Source organism: Moschus berezovskii, chromosome 9, assembly GCF_049115385.1.
Source record: "Moschus berezovskii isolate FMDL1 chromosome 9, NW_MosBer_1.0, whole genome shotgun sequence".
In the NCBI taxonomy this organism is placed as follows: Eukaryota; Metazoa; Chordata; class Mammalia; order Artiodactyla; family Moschidae; genus Moschus; species Moschus berezovskii.
Window position 1 is genome coordinate 14,956,401 of NC_142468.1, and position 12,780 is coordinate 14,969,180.

Here is a 12,780-nt window from a genome sequence, read left to right on the forward strand (position 1 = left end):
CTTGGGGTGGCCTTTCCCTCTTCTTGCAGTTTGTGGAGTTCTCTTTATTATGTAGTTTCTTCGCTGTGTGTGGGGTTGGACGGGTGACTTGTCCGGGTTCCCTGGTTAGGGAAGCATGTGTCGGTGTTCTGGTGGGTGGAGCTGGATTTCTTCTCTCTCCTTTAGAAGACAATGGGCTGCTTTTCTGGGAGCCTGATGTCCTCTGCCAGTATTCAGAAGTTGTTTTGTGGACTTTACTCCGCGTTCAAATGTTCTTTTGATGAATTTGTGGGGGAGAAAGTGGTCTTGCCATCTTATCCCTCCGCCATCTTGTTCCTTCCTCCCCAGAACACTGGATTCTTATATTCCACTTGGTCGTGGAGTATCTCTTCCCAGCTGCTCCAGCAAGGCGCAGCCGCTGTACCTTACCTTGGACGAGGGGTATCTCCTCAAGGCTGCCCCTCCTGCTTTGAATGTGGATCAGCTCCTCTCGGCCCTCCGGTGCCCAAGCAGCCACCGCCTCCTGGACGTGGTACAGCTCCTCTCGGCCACCGCCCTAACCCTGGGCGCGGGGTAGCTCATCTCAGCCACGATTCTGCACGTGGTCGGTTGCGCCGGGGCGGGCGTCTCCCGCGTCTGCGCCGCCGGGGCCGGGCGTCTCCCGCGTCTGCGCCGCCGGGGCCGGGCGTCTCCCCTGGGCCATATTCTTAATAGGAAGTTGCCTGCTCTCCACTCCTCTTTCCCCTTGTGCAGACTGGACCATGGACATGGGAATGGAAATGGGGGCATCTTTGATGATGCTGGCAAGGACGGCACCCTAAGTTTGGCCAGTCAACAAGACCTTAAGAACCTGAGTTTCATGATTACCTAGAGGAGAAGAGCCCTGGACCATTGACACCTTGGTCTCTGTGGCAATAGCTGGACCAAGAGCCTTACTGATAAACCTGATCAGTTTCCTTGTTTTCAAGCCCACAGTCAAATAGGGAGCAGCATATCGGAAGGAGAAAGGTTTCATAAAACTGAAAGCACAGTGAAATTAGCAAAAGCCTAGAGTGAGAGGAGAGAGAACAGCTGTAAAACAAACTCAGAGTTTGGGGTCATTTAGTTCAGGATCATGCCAAGAAGCCTTGGGGGCACTGTTGTATTACAGGATAATGTTGGAAATGGTCACAACAACAATCTTGAATCATTAAGAGAAAGTTAATTGTGACAATATTTTATATTGAAAGAAGAGCAAGTATGTGATGTATTGGAAATATATATGATAGAAAATAGTTGACATAAAACTTGCATGCTTAAGGGTAGAAACCTTTAGCATCTATTCAAAATAATACCTTTCCTGATGGGCCATAAAATAGAGGTTTTGATTCACTGATATTTACCTTCTCTCCCACTAGATTATAAATCCTTTTAAGATCAGCTTGTAGGGAATTGCCTGGTGGTCCAGTGGCTAAGACTCCCAAGGCAGGGGGCCAGGGTTCCATCTCTGGTCAGGGAACTCGATTCCACATACCACAACTAAGAGTTTGCATCCCTCCAATAAAGACCCTGTGTGCTGCAATTAAGATCCAGTGCAGCCAAATAAATAATTTAAAAAAAAAAAATCAGATTGTATCTCCTTTTCCTTTCTATTCCTAGTATCTGGTGCAATGATGACTCAAATAAATATTCCTTAATTGCTAAGGGGGTGAAATCTGTGTCCCCTTAGATTCCAGAGCTTGGTGGTTCCATGAGCTGATGTGGACTATTGAGCAGTGAAGTTGCCCAAGGTCCCAAAATACCCTGGTGGAGAGCTGCAGGAGTACAGCCCTCTTAGCCAAGAGTGGTAAAAGCCCAAGTGGACCCTACTCCTGTTGTCTGGAAATCATTTCATCAGAAACACGCTCTTGAACTCACAAGACCAGCATGCTCAGGATTTTCATTGCAGAACTGGTTGCAATTCCAAAACCAAATAGAATTGAACACAGTCTGCACAACAGGGCATGGCCTTTCTGCACTGTCCAGATGAGATATTCAGGAAATCTCAAGAATGAGAGGGGAGAAGTGGGAGGCCCAGGAAAGTTAGCTCGGTGTGCTTACTGTTTGTTTCACGTCACTTCGACTCCTAGGATTTTAGGTTTCAAGGCAGCAGACCTACACTATTGTCCCCATCACCCCAAGGCTGGTGCTGGGTAAGATTGCTAAGCAACCTGTAAGAAGGTAGGTGATGGGTCTAGAGATAATGATCTTGAAAGTCCACAGATTTTGTTATACGATCCAGAAGTAAACGTAGCCACTGATAGGGACAGTGTTTTCAAGACAGAACTACAACACTATTAACACTTTAAGTGATAATGCAGATACTGTAGGGTATCCCCTGCCTCCAAGAGCCCAATCAAGATTCTGCAAGAAAGTGGGTCTATTTTGGGAGCTCGGACATCTGTCACAACACCCTCTTATCTGTCTTTCCAGCCAACTCGTTGCAAAAGACCCTGATGCTGGGGAAGATTGAGGGCAGCAGAAGTGGGAGACAGAGGATGAGATGGTTGGATGGCATCACCAACTCAATGGACATGAGTTTGGGCAAACTCTGGGAGATAGAGAAGGATGAGGAAGCCTGCGTGCTACAGTCCATGGGGTTGCAAAGAGCTGGATATGACTGAGTGACTGAACAACAGCAATAGGAATTTGATTTCCTGTTCAGAAGATAGGGGAGCAACATATTGGGATGGAAAATTTTCATGTCCTCTGTCCAGTTAGACATGGGACTGTGGATTTCAAGACATACACAGCACAGATCCCTCACTGGAAGCAGCACTTCCCAGGATGGTGGGGCCAGAGTGGAGAAGTCAGAGCAACCACGTGGTCCTCAGGGCAGAGGATCCAGGCCTCCCCACTGCTGGGACAGCCCTGGCCTCCCTGGCCTCCCTTACCCCTGGCCGCAGGCTGGGTCCCCACTCACCAAGGCCCCACCAGATAGATGCTCTTAGCTCGCAGCAGCCTCTTTGACTAGTACTTCTCTCCTGGAAGAGGGGAAAGTCAGGACTAGTTGGGGCAGGGGGGGGTCTTTGTCATTCAGCACACACAGCCACTACCAATGATCAATATTGGAAACTGCCGGTGGGCAAGGTCTGAGGCAGATGCTGGTGACATCACAAAGGAAGCACTACTGTCATGACGGAACTCTGGACACATGTTGGAGAGGGAGCACTTCCCTAACCAGAAATGAGCTAAACTGAACATTTCCAGGGAAGATCTGGAGGTCTGAAGCCTGCAAAACCTCACCTCCATGCTATCTTAAGCCTAGCTGACGCCCTGTAGGATCAAGTCATGAAAAAATACTTGGAAACTATATTATCAGTGGTGAGCATGATATAATATATACTGAAGTATAAATACAATGTGTACTTGAAACATATAATATTATAAACTAATGTTACCTCAATAAAAAATTAATTAAATACTTGGGTCTTATTGAGGCTAGAGACCATCCCCGACTCCCACCCTGAGCAGATCCTCAAGGGGCAGAAATATGGGTTTCTTCTGGGATTTCTTCTGGGCTGCACAGTGAGGGTCCCATCTCCATGGCCAGGCTCTTGAAAGCAGCTCTGTTGTCCTCTGGGAGTTGGCGTCAGTTTCTAGTAATGAACACATTCTTTGTTTTATAACCTGCATTAACTTTCTGAAATACAGTACACAATTAGAGAAGTATGTATAAAATAGAAATGAGCACTGTAATGAATAATCATAAAGCAAACACTTATGTAACCACTACCCGAGTCAAGAAATAGAACATTATACCAGACATTTCTCTGTTCAGTTCAGTTCAGTCTCTCAGTCGTGTCCGACTCTTTGCGACCCCATGAACTGCAGCACGCCAGGCTTCCCTGTCCATCACCAACTCCCAGAGTCCACCCAAACCCATGTCCATTGAGTCGGTGATGCCATCCAATCATCTCATCCTCTGTCATCCCCTTCTCCTCCTGCCCTCGATCTTTCCCAGCATCAGGGTCTTTTCCAATGAGTCAGCTCTTCGCATCAGATGGCCAAAGTATTGGAGTTTCAGCTTCAACATCAGTCCTTCCAACAAACACCCAGGACTGATCTCCTTTAGGATGGATTGGTTGGATCTCCTTGCAGTCCAAGGGACTCTCAAGAGTCTTCTCCAACACCACAGTTCAAAAGCATCAATTCTTCGGTGATCACCTTTCTTCACAGTCCAACTCTCACATCCATACATGACCACTGGAAAAACCATAGCCTTGACTAGACGGACCTTTGTTGGCAAAGTAATATCTCTGCTTTTTAATATGCTGTCTAGGTTGGTCATAACTTTCCTTCCAAGGAGTAAGCGTCTTTTAATTTCATGGTTGCAATCACCATCTGCAGTGATTTTGGAGCCCAGAAAAATAAAGTCAGCCACTGTTTCCCCATCTATTTCCCATGAAGTGATGGGACCAGATGCCATGATCTTAGTTTTCTGAATGTTGAGCTTTAAGTCAGCTTTTTCACTCTCCTCTTTCACCTTCATCAAGAGGCTCTTTAGTTGTTCTTCACTTTCTGCCGTAAGGATGGTGTCATCTGCATATCTGAGGTTATAGATACTTCTCCCGGCAATCTTGATTTCAGCTTGTGCTTCCTCCAGCCCAGCGTTTCTCATGATGTACTCTGCATATAAGTTAAATAAGTAGGGTGACAATATACAGCCTTGACATACTCCTTTTCCTATTTGGAACCAGTCTGTTATTCCATGTCCAGTTCTAACTGTTGCTTCCTGACCTGCATATACATTTCTCAAGAGGCATTTCTCTGTATTGCTGTCCAGTCACACACCTTTCTCCTCCAACTGCCCTCCACCCAGAGATAGGCCCCTCTTGACCTTAATGGTAACCTTCATTTCCTTTTCTTTATAGTTTTACCACCTGATTATTAATCCCTAATCAATAGAGTTTGGTTGTGTCTCTTTTTTAAGTGGATATTAATGGAATTTATTCTATATATACTTAGAATCTATCATATATACACTTATATACTTATACTTCTTATTGAGCTTTTATGCAACATTGTATTTTTAAAAATTTATTCAAGGCCTCCCTCAGAAATGTTGCCTTGTAAAGACATTAAAAAATTTTTTATTTATGTATTTATTTTATTTTTGGCTGTGCTGGATCTTCATTGCACAGGCTTTCCTTGGAGCAGAGAACAAAGGCCACTCTCTAGTTGCAGTGCGCGGGTTTCTCTTTGCAGCGGCTTCTCTCGTTGCAGAGCACAGGCTGCAGAGTGCAGGCTCAGTAGTTGTGGCTTACGGGCTTAGTTGTCCCGTGGCATCTTCCCAGTTCAGAGATCAAAACTGTGTCCCCTGCCTTGGCAGGCATATTCTCAGCCACTGGACCACCAGAGAAGTCTAACACTGGGTTTTAAACATTCATTCAAGTTGTGGCTTGCAGTTGCTTATTCACTGTTATTGCTGTATGGTACTCTTTAGCTTGACTCTGCTGTAATTAATTTATTCCGTTTGGTGAAAATTTCTGTTTGTCAGCTTGTTTTCCAAAACAATGCCCCTGTGCCTGGTACACATGTGCTGGAGTTTCTGTAGACCAAAAGTGAAGCTGAGGGAATGATCGTCCACTTTGGGGGTGCGTGTCTTCAGCTGTACTAATTAATGCTGTTTCCAAAGCTGGGTTGTATCAATGTGCACCTCTACCAGCAGTGGGCGAAGAGTTTCTGATGGTCTAATCCTTTCTGAGTTTGAACTCCGGGAGTTGGTGATGGACAGGGAGGCCTGGCGTGCTGTGGTTCATGGGGTCGCTAAGAGTCGGACACGACTGAGCGACTGAACTGAACTGAACTGAATCCTTTCTGATATTTGGCACTGAGGGTCTTTGTTACCACCCTGGGAGGAGTTTTAGTAGTGAGCATGTGGTTTCAATATGCATTTCATGAATTATTGAGATGAGGTATATGATCAAAAATGTATCGACCATTTGGAGTTCCTTTTCTGGAGATATTGTTCAAGTTTTTCACCCATTTTTATTTTAAATTGAGTTGTCTTTCTAATTTATTTGAGAGGTATTATAAATAACCTTGCAATTATTTGCTCCTGTTTTGGGTCTTACCTTTTCGGTCTATAGTGTTCTCTCGTTAACCAGAGTTTTAAATGTTAATTTAGCAAAATTTATCTATCTCTTTGTATCATATTTAAGAAATGTTTCCTGATTCTGAGGACATAAAGGCATTTTTCTGTACTATCTTCTAAAAATTTGAAAGTTCTTTTGCATCTTGCAGTTAAGTCTATACTAACATTCATCAGCGACAGTAGCTGAGGCGGTAACTCCATAAGTCTGTCCCTCTCCAAAGGCAGTGAATAAACTTGGAAAAAACTATCAGAGCCAACTTTTTTGGAACTCTGGGAACTACCTGAAGGCTTGCAGCACCCAGGAAATGCTCAATCGAGGAAACAATAGCTGAATCTCAGTAAGAAAGCTTTATGGTTGTTTCTTTTTTTTAAGCGCCCAGGGCCGCGGGCACAGTGCTCAGGGCCCAGAGGCCGCCTGCCGACTGTGAGCGAGCCAGGCGACCCTGCGCAGGCTTAGCCCGGCGAGTGCCTGCGGGTCTGCGCCTTGCAGCAGACAGGATCGGGCCAGTATTTTAAAAATACACAATTTTTTAGGTAATTTTAGGTTCACAGCAAAATTGGGCAGAGGTTTTATTTGCCCATGATTCCACATATGCTCAGCCTCTCTACTATCAAAATGAACTCCCTTGACACATCATAGTCACACAAAATCCATAATTTATTTTAGGATTCACTCTCATTGTACAGCCCAAGGGTTTTGACACATACATGCTGACGTGTTTCCACCATTATAATAGCCTCAGAGCAGCTCTATTGCCCTAAAAATCCTCTCTGCTCTGCCTATTCACCCCTCTTACTGTGTCCATAATTTTGCCTTTTCCAGAATGTCATGTAGCCTTTCCAGATGCTTCTTTCACTTTCTTATTCTTGTTCAGTTGCTACATCATGTCCGCTTCTTTGCAACCCCATGGACTGCAGCACACCAGGCTTCCCTGTCCTTCACTGTCTCCTGGGATTCGCTCAGACTCGTCCACTGAGTTGGTGATGCCATCCACACCGTTCTTTCAGTTAGTACTGTGCATTTAAGTTTCCCACATGTCTGCTCATGGCTTGATGGCTCATTTCCTTTTAGTGCTGAATACTATTCCATTGTTTGAATGTACCTTAGCTCATTTATTCATTCACCTACTAAGGGACATCTTGGCTATTTCTGAAGGACATTTTGGCAATTATGAATAACTGGCAAATATGACCATCCATGTGCAAGTTTTTTGTGGACATAGGTTTTCAGTTCATTTGGGTAAACGTCACGTGGTCTAACTGCTGGATCATTTGGTAATGATATGTTTAGTTTGGTAAGAAACTGCCAAATTAACTTCTAAAAAGGCTATACCATTTTTCATTTCCACCTCAGTCAATAAACATTCCTGTTGCTCCACATCCTTGCCAGCATTTGATTTTGTCAGTGTTCTGGATTTCAGTCATTCCAGTAGGAGTTTTGTGCTACCTCATTGCTGTCATAATTTGCAATTCTCTGCTGACATACACCATCGAACATCTTTTCATGTGTTTGGTACACTCTGTATATCTTTGCTAGTGAGCTGTCTGTTCAGGCCTTTTGCCCATTTTTAACTCAGGCTACTAATTTTCTTCTTTCTGAGTTTTGAAAAAATTCTTTACATATTTTGGATAACAATCCTTTATCAGATATTCCTTTTGCAAATATTTTTCTCCATCTGTGGCTCATCTGTGTCTTTCACAGAGCACATGTTTTTAATTTAATTAAGTCTAGTCTAACAATTCTCTCTATGAATCACAGCCTTTTGTTGTGTGCCTGTTATATCCAAAAAGTCATCATGTCAAAGGTCATCTAGCTTTTCTGCTATGCTATCTTCTAGGAGTTTTATAGTTTCGAATTTTACATTTAGCTCTATGATGCGTTTTGAGTTAATTTTTCTGTGAAGGGTATAAGCAAATTCTGATATAGTTCACCACTAGTAGATCTTTCCTATGACAAATGCTAAAGGGAGTCCTTAAGGCTGCCATGAAAAGATAATAGACAGTAATATGGTTCTGTGTGAAGAAATAAAGAACACAGGAGGTAACTGCACAGATCAATATAAAAGCCAGTATTAACGTATTTTGGTCTTGTAGTTCCTCTTTTTCCTATATGATTTAAAAGACAACCACATAAAGCCAAAATTATAAATCTAGGCACACAATGTATGAAGATGTAATTTGTGACAATACAGCTTAAAAGTGGGTGTAGAGCTATATAGGAACAAAATTTCTGCGTACTATTGAAGCTAAGTTGATGTTAATCTGCACTGTGTGTGGTGTGCTAAGTCCCTTCAGTCTGTCCAACTCTTTGTGACCCTGTGGACTGTGGCCTGCCATGCTCCTCTATCCATGGGTTTCTCCAGGCAAGAATATTGGTGTGGGTTGCTGTAGTGGGAATTTCTAATAATATACTTTCACGGCCTTGAGAAATTTCTTAGAAATAGCACCTGGAAAAACAGCATATATCAAGAAACTGTGTTGATGATTATTTTTCATGTTTTTCTTAGAATAATAACCTTGTTACAGACCCCCAAGGCCAGACCCAGAAGAGAGTATGACTGGAATCATGAAAGCATGGACCTTGGAACACTGGGTCGGCGTTAGGTATGAACACTGCCTACATACTTGCGGATTGTTCCCGAGACTATGCCAGAAGGGAATGGTCTGTGTGAAAACGAGGAGATCTGGACTATGTCAATGTAGTGTCTTAGGAAAGACAGATCAAAGAAAGTTTTGCAGTCTGCAATTAGGAATAAAAGCTGGACTCAGAGTGGACTCTGCACCTCAGTCCAATAGAGGCTGTAGGTCCCCTGACCCACTGCACCGGTTTTCGTGTTCTAATTCTCGTAGCTCGCTCCCGGACCTTTAAGACAACAGGTTGCCATGCCCTCTTCCAGGGGATCTTCCCGACCCAGGGATCCAACCGAAATCTCTTAAGTTTCCTGCATTGGCAGGCACTCTAGTGCCACCTGCTGCTGCTGCTAAGTCACTTCAGTCGTGTCCGACTCTGTGTGACCCCTAGATGGAAGCCCACCAGGCTCCCCTGTCCCTGGGATTCTCCAAGCAAGAACACTGGAGTGGATTGCCATTTCCTTCTCCAATGTGTGAAAGTGAAAAGTGAAAGTGTAGTCGCTCAGTCGTATCCGACCCTCAGCGACCCCACGGACTGCTGGGAAGCCCTTAATCTGCACTAGATTATTATAAATTAAGATGTTAGTTGTAATCCTCAGGACAATCATTAAGAAAATAACTCAAAAATAGACAACAAAAGAAATCGCAAGGAATTTAAAAGTGAAAGTGTGAAAGTGAAAGTTGCTCAGTTGTGTCCAACTCTTTTGCGACCCCATGGGCTATACAGTCCATGAAATTCTCCAGGCCAGAATACTACAGTTGGGTAGTTGTTCCCTTCTCCAGGGGACCTTTCCATCTCAGGGATCGAACCCAGGTCTCCCACATTGCAGGAGGATTCTTTACTGTCTGAGCCACCAGGGAAGCCCAAGTATATTAGCAAATAAACAAAATAAATATATATTTAACAGAAAAGAACAGTGCTGGATAAAATAAAGAACAAAAATAATATAAGACCTAACAAAATAGCAAAATAGCAGAAGTCCTTCCTTTTTAGTAATTACTTTAAATGTAAATGGATTAAACTCTATTAAAAGGCAGAAACTAGCAGAATAAATTTTTTAAAGACATGATCCAAGTATAAACTGTCTACAAGAGACTCACTTTAGATCCGAAGACACAAATAGGTTCAAGGTGAAAGATGGAAATAGACTGTCCATGCAAACAATAATCAAAGGGAGCTAGAGTGGCTATATTATGTCAGAAAAAATAAATTGTCAGAAAAAATAAACTTTAAGACCAAATTGTTACAAGAGACAAAAAATGGCATCATATAATGATAAAAGGGTCATTTCATCAAATAGATATAACAATTATAAGAATTTCCCTGGTGGCTCAGTGGTAAAGAATCTGCCTGCCAATGCAGGAGACGTGGGTTTGATCTCTAGATCAGGAAAATCTCCTGGAGAAGGAAATGGCAACCCACTCCAGTATTCTTTCCTGGGAAATCCCGTGGACAGAGGAACCTGGTGGGCTACAGTCCATGAGGTTATAAGAGGGTCAGACATGACTTAGGGACTAAATAAAAACAACATAAGAATTATAAACATAAATGGCACCCACTCCAGTACTCTTGCCTAGAAAATCCCATGGATGGAGGAGCCTGGTAGGCTGCAGTCCGTGGGGTCGCTAAGGGTCGGACATGACTGAGCGACTTCACTTTCACTTTTCACTTTCACACATTGGAGAAGGAAATGGCAACCCACTCCAGTGTTCTTGCCTGGAGAATCCCAGGGAAGGGGGAGCCCGGTGGGCTTCCGTCTATGGGGTCACACAGAGTCGGACACGACTGAAGTGACTTAGCAGCAGCAGCAGCAACAGAGGCATCAAAACATATGAAGAAAAAGCTGACAAGATTAAAGGGGTAAATAGACAATTTGACAATGAAAGTTGGATACTTCAACACTGTTTTTAATAGTAGAACAATTCTATAGAAATAAGCAAAGATAAAAAAATACTTGCATAACATTATAAAACAACTAGCCCCAGCAGACGTCTGTTGAACACTCCACTCCACAACAGCCGTTCACACATTCTTCTCAATGTGTATTGAGAACCCAAAGTGTATTGGACATTCTCCAGTATAGAAAACAAGTTAAGCTATGAACGAAATTGCAGTACATTTAAGTATATACAATATCTTCTCTGACCACAAGTATCTTGTATTATGGTCTCTGATCATAATATACAAAGTATCTTCTCTGACCACAGTGGAATAAAATTGGAAACCAATAATAGAAAGAAATCTAGGAAACTCACAAAAATATGTAAAAATTAGCACATGTTTAAATAAACTTAAAAATATTTGGTTCTTTGTGTTTAGGTTCAGTTTCTCAAGTTCCAAAACAAACCTGGTGATACCTTGACTTAGGTTGGATCAAACCTATAGATAAGTTGGGTGATTAGACATTTTTGAATTATCGAAACTCCCAATCCAAGAATATGGTGTATCATACCAAGAGTATAATAAGGTTTTATCATTTTTCCTATAGAGGTCTTGTACATCTTTTAAAAGATTTATTTCCAAATTCTGGCATTTTTATATTTAAATAATACATTAAAATATTCTCATTTTCAAAATACTTGTTTTGCTATATAGGAAAATAACTTATTTTTATATACTGACTTCTGTATTCATCACCTTTGTTAAACTCTATTTATTTTAATAATTCCTAGATTATTTTAGATTCTCTATATACATAAGTGTATCGTCTGTACAATTTTGTTTCTTCCTTTCCTATCTGTAATGAACTGAATTGTGCCCCCCTCCCAATTCATCTGTTGAAGCCCCAAACCTCAGTGTGATTAAATTTGAAGAAAGGGCCTTTAAGGAGGAGATCAAGGTGACTGATGTCATGAGGATGCAACCTTAATCCAGAAGGACTGATGTTCTTGCAAGAAGAGGAAGAGGGACTTCCCTCATGGTCCAGTGGCTAAAACTCTGGGTTCCCAATGCAGGGGGCCCAGGTTCAGTCCCTGGTCAGGCAACTAGATCCCTCATGCTGAAGCTTAGAGTTCGCTTGCTGCAACTAAAGATCCCAATGCAGCCAAATAATTAAATAAATATTTCTTTTAAAGAAAGAAGAGAATAGGAGCTCCTTCTCTCTATGCCCAGAGAAGAGCCCAGATGAGGACACAGCAAGAAGATGACCATCTGCAAGGAAGGAGAGACTCTTCACCAGAAAGCAACTCTGCTGGCACCTTGATCTTGAACGTCTAGCCCCCAAAACTGTAAAAAATAAATTTCTGTTGTTTAAGCCACCCAGGCTGTGGTATTCTGTTATGGCAGTCCCAGCAGACTAATATAACACCCTTATACCTTTTTCTTTCTTTTTCCTTCCTTCCTCCCTCCCTCCTCTCTCTCCTTTCTGAGCTAAGATGTAAATATAAAATGTAATAGTATATTTGTCTGTTTCCAACCATAAGAAAAACTTTTATTGCTTCATCACTAAGCATGATGTTTACTCTAATTTTAATTGATATCCTTTATCAGATTCAAGAAGTATCCCTCTCTTCCTAGTTTATACCATGAATAGATGTTAAATGTTATCAGTCACTTCACGATAACTTTTTTTCCTCTTTGAAATGTTAGCTTGGCAACTTACAGTGACTGCTGTGACTTCTTATAGATTTTGTTTTAATTCTTTTTTCCCATGCAGATATCTTAAGCATTTATTTCTTTTAAAATAGTGAGCATATAGTTCATATCCTGTGATCAAGGATCCCGTTGCTTCAAGCTGTTTGTTTCTGTTGGTTGTTGTTTCTGCTGGTTCTTACTCATACTGTCTTTTTCCTTGTGTGCTTGGCTGTGTTTTACTTATCTGCTATACAAATGGACATTGCACTTAAAAAGTATTTTCTGCAATCCTTTGAGGCTTAGGGTCATTGTATTTTCCCCAGACAGGATGTTTATTTGCTTTTGCAAATAAACTGAGGGCTGCCATACTGGAAATACCTTAAGTCTCGTTAAAGTATGGAGGTTTTCTTGATCACAGGTGTGACAAGAACCCTGGCTAAAAGCTTACACAAAACTTTATTTCTAATTCGTTGTTCCACTG